The sequence below is a fragment of the Etheostoma cragini genome, chromosome 1 (genome assembly GCF_013103735.1).
Source record: "Etheostoma cragini isolate CJK2018 chromosome 1, CSU_Ecrag_1.0, whole genome shotgun sequence".
NCBI classification, from domain to species: domain Eukaryota; kingdom Metazoa; phylum Chordata; class Actinopteri; order Perciformes; family Percidae; genus Etheostoma; species Etheostoma cragini.
Window position 1 is genome coordinate 29,899,221 of NC_048407.1, and position 19,432 is coordinate 29,918,652.

General features: G+C 39.8%; 1 long non-coding RNA gene across 1 annotated transcript; it reads left to right on the forward strand.

Moving 5' to 3' along the window:
• The first annotated feature begins 1,511 nt into the window (after positions 1-1,511).
• On the forward strand, positions 1,512-18,794 carry LOC117945734. Its single transcript, XR_004656881.1, has 3 exons — positions 1,512-1,523; positions 11,004-11,010; positions 18,674-18,794. It is a non-coding gene; the product is annotated as an uncharacterized LOC117945734 (long non-coding RNA).
• Positions 18,795-19,432: the final 638 nt, after the last annotated feature.

The window sequence follows — 19,432 nt, forward strand, 5'->3', positions numbered from 1 at the left end:
GATAGCAAATGTGTGTGGGTGATGGAAACTGGAGACATAAACTTTATTTTAGCCAATACTAGTTCTATAAAAACATGGCATAACACAACAAATATACGCTTCGATTACTGTAGGATAAAAATGCTACATTATTTGGTCTTTGCATTCACCAGATTTCAACAAAACTGAACAAATTTTGGAAAGGCGTGTGGAAAGCTCTTTTCCGTCTCCACCACCATCCTCAAATTGTTTTGGAAGACTGGAAGATGTTCCTTCCTCCTGTGGTGTACAGATTTGGTGAATCTATGGGATGGAGAACCAAAGCTAATCCAGAGTGGTGGGACAGCACACAACTGTATTTACACAGATGCTAATGCACAATATGCAACTTGCAAATTATTTAGAAAAACATTTGTACCTGATTGTGTGTCTTTGTGTGTGTGTGTGTGTGTGTGTATGTGTGTCTGTGTTTGTGTGTGTGTGTGTGTGTGTGTGTGTGTGTGTGTGTTTATTTTCAAGGATCTCTTATCACTAACAATCAGCAGCTTTGGAGGACATCCATATATCACTCTTAATGAGCTGCTAGCCTCCTATCTGACGCACAAACACACACACATGCACACACCCACACACACACACACACACACACACACACACACACACACACACACACACACACACACACACAAACACACACATGCACAAACACACACAAACACTCACAGGTAAAAAGTGCAAACACCTCAGATGTGCTGATTCACAGACTCACACTTTGTTGATGAGCAAACTGTCCTCAGGAGACCTGCTTTAAGGGACAGTATCTGTTTTCTATCTTTTACAACACGAGTTGAACATCCATTTTCTAAGGTATTACCGTAACTGTCCGCTGCAAGCTGTAACCTGCCATCCTATCCTTAGAGTAATTTGTGCAAATAATTGTGTTTAGTTGAGGTGACTAAACTGTGGATTGCTTAACAACCTGTTTGTTTGACAGCATGTGGTTTGCCCTTGACTCCCTTCTAAAATGGCAGTTCCTCCACAGATTTCAGCAAAGTTGCAGCAAAGAGTGAATGTCATACTGGGCAAGTAGCCAAGTAATACTTGTAATCCAAATAAGAGTAAGTTCGAGTAATGTGGTTAGTTTTTTTACTATATATACATATATATATATATATATATATATATAAATAAATATATTACTTTTAAATAATTTGTTTGTTGTTTTACAACACAAAATCAGCGTTTTTCTTTTCACAAATTTAATGGACAAGATATAAAAAGATAAAAACATTTTATCTGATGGTTTAGCAGTAATTACTAACCTAATAAGACTTCTATGTACCAAGCTGTAATTATTAGGTTTGAATGTTCTGCCTAGTCTGTGTCGGAAATGTAAAAAAAAAGAAAGTATTCAGGATAACAGCCCTTTTCTTGGGGGTTTCAGTGGACATTTTCCATCCTATGGGACCCACATTACCCCCCACCTCACACTGCCACCATGCTGTGAAGACAAAAGGTTGTTACCCACCAGCTGTACATTCAGTGTGTCCAAGACTGTTCCCCAGCATCCAAGCAATTCATCGACAGCCACAATAATAGACCACTGATTAAACTCTGTGTGTGTGAGTGTGTGTGTGTGTGTCATGACTCAGTGAGAAGATCTCAATGTACAGCGTGTAACAGGCAGACTCTGCCAACCAGAGCTTTTTTTTCTGTGCAAACCCAATCCTCCAATGTCACAGCCGTGGACAGGGTGTTAGACAGGCAGGAATGAAGGGTCCAGTACAAATTGCAGATTCTACTGTTGCTGCAGAGATGAAAACATCCTTTTTATAAAAAAAAGTACACAATATACAGCCTTTTCTTTTGTAAATCTATTGCCAAAACACAAGTCTTTTTTTCTGTCAATCGTAGGTAACTCTGTTTTCTTTTCTTCTTGGAAAAAGCAGAAATTCTTGATGTAAGCATGCCTACAGATGAGCAAGTATGGTGACATTAACTGTAAGCTAATCTCTGAAAGGTGTGAGTCCTACGCTCCCTTAAACTCATTTTTGGGGTTAGATGTCTTGTAGTATAGTAATATGCTTACATTACAATTGCAAGTGTGTGCAGTAGTTGAAATGAAAATGTTTATTAAGAAAGAAATTCCTGAATCTGAACCAAATGCTAAAAGCCTAACTTTATAAGTTAGGCTTAATAAATAAAATAAAAATACATCAACGTGATTGGAAAGAGGCGGAAAGAGATTTCCTCTGTTGCTATAATATGCTGGAATAACCGCTTCTCACATAAAATTCTGGTGTTGATACAAACTGATTTCTCATCTTCACACCAAAACAAACCAAACCAAACAGTCAACCATGAATCTGTTTCCCAATCAACACAAAACTGAATTGAACAGGAGTCATCAATGTTATATCTTCTTGCTTAATTTCTTTAAACTGTGGAAAGTGTGTCAGTCTACCTTTCGGGGTTTCTGGCTTTTAAAAATCTCAGATTTTGCACATCATGAGAGAATGTTGGTGTTATTTAAAGCAGACAATATTAACTTTAATGTTGGCACGACAGTAGCCTTTGGTACTTGTGTGTTGTTGATCAAATATAAAGCTCACAGTGCGAAACCGACAGTACAGCAGCTCAAATGAACTTCTGACCCGGATGAGAGATTAATAAGACATGAATGTGTTCAATAAAGTTATGTAGTTTACATAGTTTTGACAGATGAGACTGTGGGTGTGAAATGATTGACAGGAATCAGAGTAGGACATAAAGCAGGTCTGAAATATTAGAACATGAAGATATGTAAAAAAAATTATATGATGGATTTCTTTTCACTTTCATAACACATTGTGAGGCACAAATTGGAAAGCATTGACATCTGGATTATTCAGAGCACCCTTAATAACGTGCACACACTGTGTGTGTGTGTGTGTGTGTGTGTGTGTGTGTGTGTGTGTGTTTGTGTCTAAGCGCACCCTTGTGATTGTGCTCTCACTGTTGCGTTCTAGACGGTGCTAATCACATTCTTCACCATGTGCAAGTGAAGGTGGCCCCCCAAGCACAATTTGTCTCTAATAGCTTATTCCCCCCTCACTGTCATTCCCATGATGCTCGACGGCTTTAGTCCCTGTGACTGCCCAGCTCCTCATTGTGATGTTCTCGCAGCAGATGGAGGCCCTTTCACCAACATCAGCTGGGTCTTCAGTCCACCAAGACATTAGTCATGCCTCCGGGCTACTAGGGACACAAGAAGGCTAATTGGAAACAGATCACACACACTCACACTTGTGATCACATTTACACATGCAACCACGCACACAGACGAGTGAACCCACATACCGGCCATTACACAGACACACACACACACATACTCATCACGCACTTAATTACTCAGACCCTCACACTAATACACTCTCACACAATGCGTCACACACACTTGCACTCTGTCTTTCAGAGGCCCCCGTCTCTCCAAAGGAAGCACCCTCGGGGTGAGGGGAAGGAGGTCAGTTTATTGTTTCTTATGAAGAGCATGTGAAACAAACGAGGGACTCCACAGACGGGTAATGAGAGAGGGAAAGAGGGTTGGAAGGACAGAGAGAATACGAATCCTCCACCTCCATTAATGTGGCTTTTCCTCTCTCTGTATGAAGGACAGCTCCGTCCCGGTCCTCATTGTGTGAAGTCAGTCCAGCGTAAAACCCTTAATGGCTAATAGCAGCACAGACACGCACAAACACACACAAACACACACACACACACACACACACACAATCTGGCTTCAGATCAACTCCGTGGCTCCCTCAATGGGCTAACTGCCTCTTAATTAGCTTATCAAGGCTTGACAGGTGCTAACACTATAGCCTTTCAAAATTACAAGTTATGTCCAGGCATGCTGTTAATAAGAACATTTGAGTTGTTGACCAGGTGCAAATTTCAAGTGGTTAACAATTTACTTTCATTAATTTCTTTAAGTCCATTAAGAGAGCGAGCTTGTCTATTTTTAAAGAATGGTGGTGCTCACACCGGTGTTTTCCGACAAGACACTAATACATCAAGCTAAACTGAGTTCAGATTAAGAAAAACGGCTGACAGTTGTTAGATCAAGCTAAGTATCTACCAAGCTCATCAGTTTTTAGCTACTAAGTGCAGGACACTTTCACAATGCGTGTGTGGCAATGTCTGTAAACTGTAGCAGACTAGCCTACACTACTATTTGACTTTGTCGATGTAAGCAGGTAATGGCCCGGTCACACATTCAACAAGCATCTTTGTTGCTGACATTGGAAGTTAGAAATTTATAAAGATGGCGTCCAACTACCTTTATAACCCTTCTGCAGTTCCGTCATGTGTTGCAGTCCTTCTCCTTGCACACGCTACTCTTGCCCCATAAAAGGACAGACATGCTAAATCTCTGAGAAACACTTTCACCAGCTGCTTCTTTTGTTTAACCTATAAGAGAGGAGCACCACCAAGAGCACCACCAGAAGTTAATGCTCCCCAGTTCCATTCCCCTGCATGTAGGTAAACTGTCAAGGACATCACCCCAGCAGGCTTCCCACCCACATGCACAACAAAGCCAGGGATACAAGTATGTGCAGATGGGACAAGTGGCAGCATGAAGTCAAATGGTGATGACATGAGTAAACTGTATTATGCATATTATCACAACAGTCACAGATGACACTGAATCACATTGACCCGATGCTGGAGCTTGTTTGTCTTCTTGCTGTGTCATGTTGATTGAAACAACAAGAAACTACAAACTTTAGCTCCGGAAGGCCAAACAACTAATTTTGCAGTAGCTTTTCAGCCTGTTTCACACATATGTGAATGTGGAAATTGTTACGTGTAATTTCAGTGAAAGTACTTGAAATTTCCCTCAGTTTCTAAAGGTTAATAAGAAGGTGCAAAAGTAAAATACTTAGCACCGGTGCAGGCGAGGAAGACAGGACATACAGTATTGTATGAAAAACATGGATCTGTGTGTGTGTCTGCAGGTGTGTTTGTGACATCACCCACTGTGTTTCTGACCTTGATACATTCTGAGTTTTCTCGGCACAAGGACAAGCGTCTACTGTTTCGGGGATTTCTGATTGCCATTGCTATGCTTAATGTAACAATACAGCAACAGCCTTTACTAAGTCAATCAGAGACAGCAGTGTGGTAGCCAGCAGGAAGCTGAAGCTTGAAATGCATGAGTAAGTGTGCATTATACATTTCTTATGGGAAGTTGCAGTAAATAGAAAAGTAAAACAGAACATGCAAGTGAAATCCGGTGCATGAATGCAAAATATACGGAAATAATATTCAGGAATATGCGGTGTTGCATGGGAGACGAGGAGGTTAGGACCTGCTGGATTTAGACAAGGTCACTTCCAAAATCTCTGCCTCTGCCTGAGTCTGTTCATTTCTCTCTCTCTCTTTCTCTCTCTCTCTCTCTCTCTCTCTCTCTCTCTCTCTCTCTCTCTCTCTCTCTCTGCCAGATGATGAAGAAACAGAGCAGAGGATGTCATTCAGTATCTGCCAATTAAATGATGCCCTGGAGCATGCCTCGCTCAAGCAGCTAATTTGTGTATATTTAGAGATAGCAGTTTGGTGTCGGCAGCATTGGAGGCCGATTCTCCGGATCGGCCGACTCAGCAGCAGCAGTAGCAGCAGAGCGGGGAAAGCCATGATGGACAGCAGCTGATTAGGGGAAGTCCAGAGCAGGTTGGGTTTGCTCAGATGCCCCAAGGCTTTGTCAAGGTAGCAAACATCTCAACCTACGGTGCCCCATTACTGATTTATTCATCCTCTACATATTATGTGTTGACAGCTGGGGGCTGCACAGAGCTGTGATGAACAGGATATTGCTCATTCAGGGACGAACTTCTCTACAATCCACCGGTTGTACCTCCCACCCTGAACATTAGGCAATGAATGACATTATGCAGGGTAGAGGAGGCTAAAGGGGCAGAGACACACACACGGGAAAACCAAGCTCTGAACCATGCACAAACTGAGTATCAAATTGGACAGGTGTCATGTCATCACCGGACAGCCATGTGGAATCTGTCCTGAGGCTGTGGATTATTTTCTCCTCTGTGATCAATAATACATTGGGTATCACATTAATATATACATGTTCTGCTTTGCATTTATGTATATGTTCTCTGTTTGCATATGTGTGCCCCAAAAGACCTATAACAGGGAAGAAAAATCATTACCACCATTACATTTGTATACAACAAATTTGCCAAACTAAATGCATTTGGATAAAAGTAATCGTTTTTGTATCAAAAAATTGAGTATTTGGTTTTATTAAACGTGTCTTCCATGTTGCAAAATATTCATACTGAATGTATCTGCTAAATGTTGACAAACGCTGACAATGTATTTTGTTATAGTTCTTTTCCTGCAACATCTTATCTTGCAATGAATCATCTGCTTGTATCAACGACAGCATGACTAACATTTTTTATGTTTAGTTTTGACAAAATATTTAAAAAGTCAACGGGGACTTCAAGCAATAAACCAAAGTTATTATTCTATTATTAACGTTAAACAAGTTATTTTTGTTGCCTGATCCAAACCATGCAGGATGTGAATCCTGATCTCTAATGTCAAAGTCGAATGCTTTGTATGCAAGGGGGTAAGCGAGCATCAACAAAGCGTACCTCCTCTGCTACCATTCCATTGACTCCCATTCATTTTGGCATCAATGTGACTGGGCATCTGAAGCATTTAAATAGCCTATTTGTCCGTTGTTTTTTTCCAAAGTAACACGACAATGTATGAAAGGTTCCATTACCTTGGATCTCACGTTATGACTCCAAAGCAAATGTTTTTGAAAGAATAGGCTAACGATTGTGTCATATACCCGACTTTCTGTCGCATAATAGAATTACCGCATAGTCAGGAGAAGATCACAGGCAATTGGCGGACGTGCAGGCATACAGTCAAGGAGGAAGCCCATAGAGAGCCCATGAAAGCCTTGTAACAAAATACTTCAGCAACGTTTTGATGGATTAAAAATACTTTAGCATGTGGCAAGTGAATCCAAACTGTATGAAGTAATATTTATCCACGAACAAACAGATTTCTCTTGGCACAGCTACCAGAAGACTTACAACTTTCAGACAGGTTGCTCATGTCACATCTACGTTGTCAAGCTCAGGTGGAGGCTGCGCAGTAACGCTCACCCATCACCGGAAAAGTGCTTCTATTTTCTTTCACTGGTTTCCGTCGAAGTCTATGGCGTCGCTGTGTCCATTTGTTGCTGTGTCTGTGTTTGTACGCCCACCGCCCACACCAACCACCTGCTCACAAAACGTTGGGTAGAACAAGCATGCAGCACCTTATTCACTGAAAAAAACTAATTGAACTCAAAACAAACAAAACTAATTAGTATTATACAGAAAATAAGTATTATACTGTATTAGTCTCACATTATTCTGCCATTATACTTCTAACACTAAAAACACACAAAAAAAACACTTGATAAGATAAAAGTGGAAAAACAAAGATGCAAAGATGTAGAAAAAACAGAGACCACATAGAGCTTCCTGTACAAATGCACTTCACTACAGGATTCAGTTGGGATATGCCCCCTGTAACGACGGAGGGCTTTTAAGGTGAAACAGATGCGGGAATTGAGTTAGCATTAACAGCAAAAAGCAGCACCAGCAAATTATCTCGATTAATGTTGGCAGACCAGAAAAAATAACCTTAAAAATGGAATACCATCATTACAATAACAACAGTTTACGTAAATTCTTAAATTACAGTAAATAAGGGGAATGCAGTAATAAGGTGAATAAAGACTGTCTTACACCCTCAATGTGGAAACAGTTTCTGAAGAGATTAAGATCACAGAATTTTTGAGGTTCTTCACCTAGAAGCAGCATATAGGCAAAGGTATATGCATAAATAAATATAATAGATAAAACACTAAAATGCAAATATGAATAAGTGTACATAAAAAACAGGATGTAATGTTGACATATACACATCTGTCTACATGTTGAATGCAGAACAGTCCAGCTGTGGCATGTAGCAGTAGAAGAGAAACGTGATAGTGAGACAGGTTAGTCCCCGTTTGAACTCACATACGGTCCTGAAATGTCATCATCTTGGAAATAAAAACACAATATTGAAGCTTCATGTTCCTGTTGCCTCTCATGACATATTTCACATGTTGATTTCCAAAACTCTTTCTCCGGTAATATCCCTGAAAATACCCATAAATCGGTGTACTCAACTCCATCTGAGATGCTGGTTGTTAAACATAGCTGGTTGTAGTAAAATAGCAATCTGTATATACACGCACATATACATATACATATACTGTATATATATATATATATATATATATATACAGCATATGTAGTATATATGTGTGTGTGGGTACGTGCGTACCGGCGTGTGTGCATGGGTGCGTGCGTGTGTGTGGACTGTGCTGCCTTTACTGTCTGTTTGGACATGTAAACACCACACAGCCAGTAAGCCCGTTCCTCAAAGATATTCCATGTTACCACATTTGCTGAACAGACCTTAAGATATTTATTTTTACAGCTATTACCTTCGTTTAAATCCAGACTTCACAACTTAATTAATAATGTGGAAGTTGCACACGGAAAACAGATACATATCAAGGGACTAATATAACTGTAATTTATGACAGCGGGGGCTATGAGTACAGCCATTTAGGGGTGATGCATATGCAATCAATATGAAAATCCTCCAAGAGTGCATGAAATTGGAAATAATAAGAGAGCATTCTTCTACCTGTGCAATTAAATGCATAAATGTAATTATTCTATTAATCAAAGTGAGAACAAGGATTGCATTAGGCCTCTGTTCTGCTTGAAAGCAGAGTAATTTATTCTATTAATCCACCACACGGGACCATTGCAGATTATTTCAACATCCACTCAGTGCTGATGTCCTCCATTTGTCTATTAGTCCCTTTTGTAAAGTGACAAAAGCTGTGTGTTGCGTGTTACACATTCAGTATTGTTCAAATTAGTTTCTGGTCACTAGGTTGCTTTGTGGGTACAAAGTTCTAAACTGTTGAAATGAAAGATCGTGCGACAAAAGAAATACACTCAATACACCACAAATATCTTGGATCGGTCAGGGAAAGCAATTCCGAAACACAGTAAAGTGGATAAAGGTGACAGTCAGTCGTTGTATTGCTGTGTGGTCATAAATATTTATGCAAACACAACCTCTTCTTGATCAGATTTTGTTATCCACTTTAATCCCTTCATTTCCACATTACAAATTCTTACAGATCGCAAATGTGACTCTTAGTGCATGAAATTGATTTACAGACTAACATTTTCTGCAAATGACACAAAAAACGATCACAGTCAAGATGGTCTCCAAAATATTTTCACCTCCTAAATATTTTCTCTTAGTGTTATCCATTATTTGAATTATGAATCTTGACTGTGAGCAAAGCACAGAACAAGCATAAAGCTAGTGTGGAGATGTAGCATGATGAAAATATTGTTTCCTATCTCATTCATTTTGGAACATGATAACAAATCTCGATCAACTTTACATGGTGGGTGGTAGAAGGCTGCTGCACAGAATTGTTAAAATGGTCATTGTGATCAAGCAGCCGTCACGCTATTGCCGCCAAGAAACCAAAATGATTTGGCTAAACAGTAGGCCTAAATTTGGCATTCCTTGTTGCCCATGTCAAAACCCGCTTTTCAATTATGTTCCATAAAAGACCATATAGACTGTTAACATGAGTTCTATCTCCACCTAAATCTGTCACACACACTTGCCAAATCTGGCAGTGAAGTAAGGGCCAGAGCTGGGTCACCGATAAATCACACAACTGATTGAGCCGACAGTCGGCCAATGTTAGCCTGACCTGGCTGGCTACCTGGCAGGGTGGTGAGGCAAAATGATGATGTAATAATTACACAAGTACTGTTTTTATCTCCCTCTCCTTTACAATTTCCTCACCTCAACTGATGAAATCACTAATTATGGTTTTATTTTATATTTCTCAGCATGGAATCAGCAGAGTTTAACCATAGAACAATCCATGCTTTAAGTAGTTATCCGTCTGCAGCCCCCAGAAATGGCTGTGAAATGCTTTGTTTTCCCACCCGGGGACGGAGAAGTTTGACTCTTCTCTCGCTCGTCTGCCTCTGAAGCAGACAAACTCTCATTTCCTCTCATTACCGAATCAGATTGTAAAAACCACCGCGGGGGCAGACGTTTCCTGTAGGGCCGGGGAGAAAAAAAATGACAATAATATAGAAAGAGAAAGAGAGAGAGAGAGAGACAGAGAGCGAGGTCAGACAGAATTCTCAGGCAGATTGGAGACGAAATTTGACAGAGGAATAAAAGAGTGGTTGGTAATCGGTGGCTGGATGATCAGGATCTGCATCATCATTGGGAATAAATGATGTAAAGAGGACACTTAATAGGCAAGGAATAAACACCAGCATACAGATAACAGTCTGTAAATAGAGTCCCTTTTTTTCAGCCGAGCAATTGGCTAGGGGCACTCAGTGTAGTAACGTGGACATAAATAAATGGCAATTAGAGAGAGAAGATGAAGTCAGTGGGAAAGAGAGAAGTATCAAAAGAGAGGGGACAGGGGAGGTGAGCAGTGAGCACTCCCTAAACTTAACCGGGAGACCCTCCAGTGTGATGACAAGAAGGGAGGAGAGCAGGATCACCAACATCAGAAGGACTATGCCTCACTGCCAAACCACTGTCTCCTCTCACACTTTTACTGTAGACGGCAGACAGTTTATGGTGAAGACGGAAACTGAGACGGAGAAACCAGACTTGGTGTTGTAGCTGGCAGGATCCATAACAGTAGGAAGCGTCTAATCTGGGACAGATGGAATCAAAAACACAGCAGAAAAACCTTACAGTTCAATTGATCAGTAATTAGATTGAGCCTTTTTGGTAATGTGCATTTGTTGTAAAGATTAGACAGTCGAGTGGATGCTCAATTTAGTACCTGGGTTAGGATTAGTGTTAGTGTTACATGATCTGCAGACAAACAGAAAACAAGTTGTCAAGGAACACAGTTGAACATCAGATGTTTTAACATAATACAACTTTCAAATGTTTTCTCTGTGACACACATAAGCCTTAAATGCTTCCATTGACACAGTATAAATAGTCAGTAAAACCTGATGGAAAGCAAGTTTGTTGCCCTCTTTCTAACAGAAGTATTCATCAGCTTACTGTACTTGATACTTCTGTGAGTTTCTACAGTAGTAGTAGAATAGCTTTTCTTGTAGATTTTTATTTTCTGGAGTTTCTGGCTTAAACTATTTCCCCAACTGACTTCATTTACACCCAGTCAGAAGCAGACTCACAAGGATTTCTTAGTACTTTAAAAGTAAATCAATTAGTGAGGCTACATGCTACAATTTGTATCAAGGCTGTTGTTAGCTTTCAACACATGCATTGTGTATGTAATATAAATATGGTAAAAGTGTGTTGATTTAATTGGTAATATTATCTGGTCTATTTTTTTCAACACGTTTAAGTCAGTACCAGAGCTTAATTTGTCTATGTATATAGTCCAATTTTAGATTTTATTTCATTTAAAGGAAGGAATATTGGTAAAACTTTATAATAATGGTACATGGATTATCATGAATTAATGCATGACTTCATTCATGTAGTACTTCATTATCTATCTGTAATGTGCAAGCATTAATACTATCTCGTGCATGATTTAATGCAGGAACAATTCATTCATTACTGCATCAATTAAGGTCCTGTAATTCAATCATTATGGTTTCTGATTTATAAATGATGTTCATGTGTTTGGTCAATCTGTTTAGTAAAGTGTACAATTGTAGTGTTGTAATCAAGGTTATCAAAAAAATACTTCTTCATTACTTTATCATGTTTGAGGCCCTTGAAATAAAGTACTAACCTGATCCTTCTTTAACAGCAATACTTAAAACGATTACTAGTGGCATAAAATTAAACGTTTTAAGAATTAAATGAGTGGGTTGGCTAACTATCACAATTTTTACACAAAATACAGTATACTGCAGATGCATTTTTATAGTTGCTTTATTAATGACAACATGAGGCACTTAAACAGTGATGCCTGAGAACAATACTCACCCAGCTGTACACCTGAAATTGTTCGACACATTTTATATGAGGAGTCACAAAAATGATTGCTGCATATGCCACCATTAATCATATCTTATTTATCAATGTTAAATATGGACCAATTCAGCACTTTATTTGAAGGGCCAAAAAGATGATGAAGTAACAAAGTAATGTTTACTTAATGTTGTTTACAACACTATAAGTTCAGTTTTCAGTCACTTTAATTTAAGACTTACCAATGATGAATACATGAACATCATTAAGAAATCAGAAATCATGATGATTGAAATCAATTGTTATTATAATAATAATAATTAATTAACGTATTATTCCAGCATTACGTCATGCTCAAGATACTATGAATTGGTGTACATTACTGATAGTTAATGAAGTACAACATGAATGTATTCATGCTTTTTCTTGCATAAAGTCATGCGGGAATTCATGCTAATTCACGCACCATTATTTGAAAGCGTTACCGGAAGGCTGTTGCTCAGGACACTGGTGTGGTGTTTTGACATATAGATGATCCAGAGCTGTGGTGGGATTGTCAGAGCCTGTGGAGAGTCTGACGTGATTGTGACTCAGGCACACACACGCGCACACGCACACACACACACACACACACACACACACACACTTAAACACAGCCTGAAGAGATAAAGTACCAACTCCATCGCTGTTGCCATTGTTACTGTCTTTAGCAGTTACCACAGCAACTAATACACAAACACACGTCTAGGCTTGTGTTTGCTCGTGCGCACATGTCCGTATCCCCTAAGCCCTCCACTTACCCACATCACACAGACACACACACACACACAGAAAGCAAGAGAGAGCGAGAGCGAGAGCGAGAGACGGTGGTGTTGAATGACAGTGCTCTCCTGACCTTGGCACTTGGAGCTCGTCCAAGCGAGAGGCTGCTGGAGGTGTGGAAGCCTGAGGGGAGCAGCTAGGTGAAGGACAGGCAGCACTGTCAATGCTGGAGCTGCTCAGCTCTTCATTCTTCCCCTCACAGTTCTCCTTCCATAGAGGCAATCATCAAAAAATTTTGACATTCACCCTCACACACACACACACGCCCGCTTGTTACCGCTGCCTCTCAATGACTTACCTTGACACCACTGTTCAGTGTACGCTGCCATTCTGACAACTGAAACAAACGTGCACAGTTTGTGAGAGAAAGTGCTAGCCGCAGCTATTTTACTAAATTACACACTTTGCTTGCTGAGTACCAATTAAAATGCCTGTCATACACTGTGCACTTTACTGTTATTATGATGTCAGGATAGGAGGAATGTCTCATTATTTACACGATATTGAAAAAAATATGTGTGATATAGCAGCCTTTGTTTATAAAGATGATGTTATCTTATCAGCCTGGTAATCACAGAGACTCTTTCTCTCAGAGAAGAACAACTTTTGGAAACATTTTACCCCAAAAATGACAGCAAAATGTTTTAATACTTTAACGGTATTACATATTTACTGCCAACTGCTTAACAGTAACTAGAGTCATCTGTATAAATGTCCTGGGCAACCACAAATTTCCTTTTACTTTGGTTCAGTATAAATAGTAAAAACTAAATAAAATTGTAGTATTAAAAGTAATACACCACAGGAAATGTTCTTAAGTGACTATTGGAAGTAATTTGGAGTAAAGACTTTGTTAAGAAGGCTTGCACGTCATGTTCAGGCCCAGTTCAAATTTCATTGGACAACATGTAATCAAGCTCCGTCTGTGGCGACTTGTCTTAGGATTCGTGGGGTAGTCGGTTCAACTCCCCAAGTGGACCGTGTATGGAGTTTGGACTGGTAGTTGGAGGGGTGCCAGTTCACCTCCTGGGCACTGCAGAGGTGCACTTGAGCATGGAACCAAACCCCCAACTGCACAGGGCGCCATCTGTGAGCCCCCTTTCTCTGACATCTCTTCATACATAATGCATGTGTATGGGTCCTATTTTTGTATTGGGTCTGTGTGTGTGAATATATATCAACAGAGTGAAAAAGTTTGAAATAATAAGGGTAGGTTACATTATTATTATATTGTTTGGAATAGAAGTTGTGCTGCATACAGGAGGTTGTGTGGGTCAATTAATTTGTAAGAATGCTTATGTGTTATACATTCGTGGTAAATACAGGATGATTGAATATAATAAGTGTTCAGGGTGTATCTGTGTGTAATATGATATACGTAGTTATCTCATAGTTATTTACTACAAACAAATAGAGGATTTCTTTGTTCATAGTTTGGCTGTTCACTTTATTTTCACTATTTTATTTTACGGTCTGTGTATTGTATTGATACCATGTGGAAAAAAATTATAGGACTTTTAGTTTAACTTATTTCATTTTGAGTTAAATGTTATATCATAGCATATCATAGTGGTATGGATGTTATTTTCTGTTACTGTAGAAACCACATGCAACACAAGTGGGAACCTGTGCAGCCTTCCAGTAGGTACAAGAAACCTTTGACGCGTCCTCTTGTGTAGTCTAACAGATCCACCCCGGTGATTACAAACCCCAGAACCAATGACAGTTATTAGAAAATATCATACAGTCTTGCTCAAGGACAGCAAGAGCAGGGAGTAAACCATCAGCAATGCATTCATGGCTGACAGGCTCTGCCAAATGATCTACAACCCACGGCGACATTGACTTTTTTGATCACAACAAAGTCCGATGGAGCAAAATACACAAACAATCATGCAGGTTGGAATAAGCCAAAACAAATAATTTAACTGTTTGCTTATTGTGTTTTTATCGTTTAATTTTTCATTAACACACCTTTTGGATGCTGACTCAAAATCAGTCCCTAATTGTAATTGCACTACACAACACTACAATGACGCAACTAAATATTCACTGTGATGGATTACAAACCTCAAGCAAGTCCCTGCACATTGATTTTCATGACATATGTACATAAGATGAACTAAAAATCAATGAGAGTTTAGAATGGATTTCTTTTGCTGCGTAGATAATAGTTGCCTTTTGGTTTTCTTTGTGTATCTGATGCACTATTGTGATTTATACCAGATCCTGGTACTGTAAATTACACTTTCACAGCTGTTTCAATTTTAAAGACAAGAAGCAGTAACTTATATTTCCCAAATTCCCGCTGCCTATAAGGGAAGGCCAGAGGGTAGGAAATGCATTTCAATGCTTTCGCTTTGGCAAACCGTTGGCAGTAATGTCAAATAGTCACAATTGATAAATTATGAGCTGAAACATGAAAACCTCCACTTTCAGCGATTAGTCAAGAATACGAGAACACGTTTCCCAGGAATCAAGTTAGATGATTTATTTCTTCCCAGTATCATGAAGTTTGGAGTGAACTTTTGCCAGATACTGACTTTGCTCTCTCCTCCTTGTTCTTTACCCTGTTGCTCTTTGTCAGCGTGTCAGAATAATGAGGGCAAAAGAAATGCTGCGTTTGGGCCAGAGCAGGGACAGCCAGCTCAGTGCCCGCATGAATATTCAGTCCTGCATATGGCACTGTGCATAAGGATCTGCATTCACTTAAAGGCACTAATTAGGATGCTAGATTAGAAAAGAAGGGGCTGCGGTGGCTGTCAAAGAGCCCCTTCAGTTTAGTTTTTCTTTGCTTGAAAGGAACAGGAAGGGCACAAGAGGGAGAAGGTGGATCTCCTCTGGAAGTGGATTAACTAAGTGTGGACTGACCTGTAAAAAAACACTGTGGAGCTTTTATTTGGGATGGAGAGAGAATGCCATGTCACATCATGTCATGGATCACTGAGCTTAAAGCAGCGACTCTTTTTAAAGGGTAATACTGTTGTTTTTTAAGTTAGCGTCAACGGTTCAGGTTCACCTCTCCAAAGTTGGCATGGTTACAGATATAAGGGCTGTTTTTTTCCCTGTTTCAGAGAATGCTCTTGATCAGGATGGAAAACAAAATGCACAGAGAAAAAAAATCAATCCCCGTAAACATGGCAAATCTCTCTGTTTTGTCCTTCTTTCATTCATTAGAGTTTTAATTTCAGTCCAGTTATAGAGTTACAAAATCACCTAGAATCTGTTACAAGGTAATATCATCCAAACAAAACGATATACCAAATTACACTGTGAGAAGAGACTTAGATAATAAAAAATATAATCAGTATAAGCTTCAAACAGAAACATTTGACAAAAGTGTTTTGTAAACCCTGTTTTGCATAAAGAATGCAAATGTTCAAACGTCAACTTTCCCTAATGATGTTGCTTGCATACAGGGTAGCTGCATTTGCAAGTCTTACAGGGTTCTAGCATGCACTTGCATGGGTCACAAGTATGTCAATTGATAAGATGGAAAGTAGCTCCAGTTGAAAAATCACAGTTTGCATATTGCAAATTTTGGGAAACAGTCCTCTGCATGCTGGTTAAATTCTTAGGGTTAAAAATTCAGATTGTAATACTATGAAACAGTGTAAGGGATGCATTGGCAACCTGCTGTGTTAAGAAAGTGGCTTCACTGAAATGAATGATCGGGCTGCAGTTTTTCAGTATTGATGACAATCTTAACACACCCTTACTTACACTCAAAAAGGGTTTTGAATGACAGTCAAGCATTTTGTACCGGGGGTGGGTGGGAGATTTTGCATGAAGAGGGAATGAAAAAACATCCCTTAATAGTCAAATATGGCCAAGCTATATCTCTAAGGACACTTTAAATTTGGCAAATGAATCAAACATATACACAAGACTCTACTGCAAATGCATCAGACACTGACTGCAATAATTGGTGTATGTTTCAAAACAACATTGGTAGTCCAGTTTAGTAATGCGCTTACTCGTTTTAAGCAATTGTTTGACCCTTGTGTCCTTGCAGAGCTCAGTCTGTCCCACAAGTGCAGTAAGTACTCAGATCAGGGATTGTAAATTCTTGACCACATCCTGACTCTGAGGTTGCCTCTTCCGCAGGAGCCAACCTGTCATGTCCAGCACGCAGAATGAGTTAAAGTTTTGTCCTGCTGTAAATACCTGGCAATGCACTAAATAGCTATTTGGTGGTTTGAGGCATTCTCTTCCCTTGCAGACCTATCTCTTTCCTGCTCATACATGGGTAGTATCTCCAACCAAGACAGTTTAAGCACTCTTGAGTCCGGGACTACATTTAGCACTGGGCCAAATTTGTTCCTCACCAGTTTTCCATTTTGAAGCTTGGCAAAGAAGTTATAGCCACTTAATTGATTTTTTTAATCTGTGTAACTGGTGTATACTATGAAATTAATTATTAGTCTGCAATACTAGTACATTAAACATAGATTGTGTTAACCTTTGCAATGTTAATAATGCAAATAAACGCGTTTCTTGCTGAAAAGTGTCAGTGGTGACAATGTTAACATGTAAATGTAAATGTGTTGTATTTATAGAGCGCTTTTCCAGTCTTAACAACTGCTCAAAGCGCTTTTACATCTACAGGAAACATTCACCATTCACACACATTCATACACTGTGGCCGGGGCTGCCGTACAAGGTGCCGCCTGCTCATCAGATAAACATTCACACACCGATGCGCAGCACCGGGGGCAACTCGGGGTTCAGTGTCTTGCCCAAGGACACTTCGACAATGACTGCAGGGGCGGGGATCGAACCACCAACCTTCCGATTGGCAGGCAACCGCTCTACCACTGAGCCACAGCCGCCCCACAAACTACCCAACAGACTTTTAAGACTCTTTTAATGTGTAAAACCATGGCGTTTGCATGCTGGTTTTTAGCTTCCACCCTTAATATTGCCAGATGGCATTTAGACTGAGTCACATTTTGTACTGTAAAAGTAAACAGGTCATGTATAAGATTAAGATTAATGTATCCTTTATTAGTCCCACAAGGGGAAATTACAATTCACACTCTGTGGTTATTACACACATTACACACAGGTCTGAATTACAAACATATGCTCAGTACCTATACATGCACTAAATGGAGAGATGTCAGAGTGGGGGGGAAAGGCGCCCCGAGCAGAGGGGGGGTCGGGGCCTTGCTCAAGAGCACCTTGGCAGTGCCCAGCCTTTCCTTTTAAAAGACAAATCATTTGAACAGATTTTTGAAATCCAGATTTTATGTCTCCACATGCCCAAACATTATGCTATTAATGCATATCCTGCTGCAAGAAATCACACTGATCCCCATCATACGATGAAGAAGTCCTTTTTTAGAAAAGCACAGCTCAGAAAATGGGGAGAAAAGGCAAATGATTAGTGAATCCCTTTCCTTTGTGTCAGTAAAAAAATAAAGGGTAGCACCCAGATTTAAATTTAGCTTGGTCCAGTGTTAATTTTCAGTTCAGCTTTAACTATACAATATATACAATGTTGGGATAATACTCTATTGGGAGACATGGACAGGACAGGTGTAGAACCAGGTAGCCCAAAGGGCGTTACACAGTAGCTGCAGCCAAGCTTTTGTGCGCAATTGTGACGTCATGAGAGCACCGAAACTTTTTATACTCGCACGCATAGTCATAATAAAGAGTAGATGCCGCATTGGCTGCGGAGCACGAGATTTCCAGCCGCCATCTTGGACCGGTCATACTCGTTACATAGCAGCAGAAGATACAAGAAGCCAGAGCACTGTGCAGAATATTCCAGGTCCTGTTCTGTAGACATGGTCCAGTTATTTCTTCATGTTGGACCAGTCCAATTTGACTGTCAGTTGAAATAAACCTTTTGTTGTAAAAAAACTTGTTTAATTTGTTATGAATCTATTTTGTAATTTTACATATGTTTCAAAATATCGGAATTCATATTGATGTTGCAATATCACATTCAGTCAATGTCGTGCAACCCTAGTGTGTGTGTGTGTGTCTGTGTGTTTTGGGAGTGGGGCTGCTAAATGTCAAGGTCCAAGAGCCGATTGATGCAGGATAACGTGGTAGTACTGTGTGTGTGTGTGTGTATGTGTGTGTGTGTGTGTGTGTGTGTGTCTGTGTGTGTGTGTGTGTGTGTGTGTGTGTCTGACAGAGAGAGAGACAAATATAAAAAGCTTCAGGGTAGACTCTAATAACATAATCATATTGTTTCTTCTACTTAAATATGTAACTTTACGGTCACTATCTGTTTCTTCTTCCCTATCATATTTATAATGTGTGATTTGCAAAATACCTATTATAGCCTACATCACATATGTGATGTAAGGGTATTTTTCAAGTACCTATCATTTACAAACGATAGATACACCGAGGATGTCTGGTCTATGGTCTAGGCCCTAGACTATAGACCTGGTCTATGGTCTGGTCTATGGTCTAGGCCCTAGACCATAGACCTATTAGACCATAGACCTATTAGACCATAGACCATCCTCGGTGTATGGTCTGGTCACCCTAGACTCTAGGGTGACCAGACGTCCTC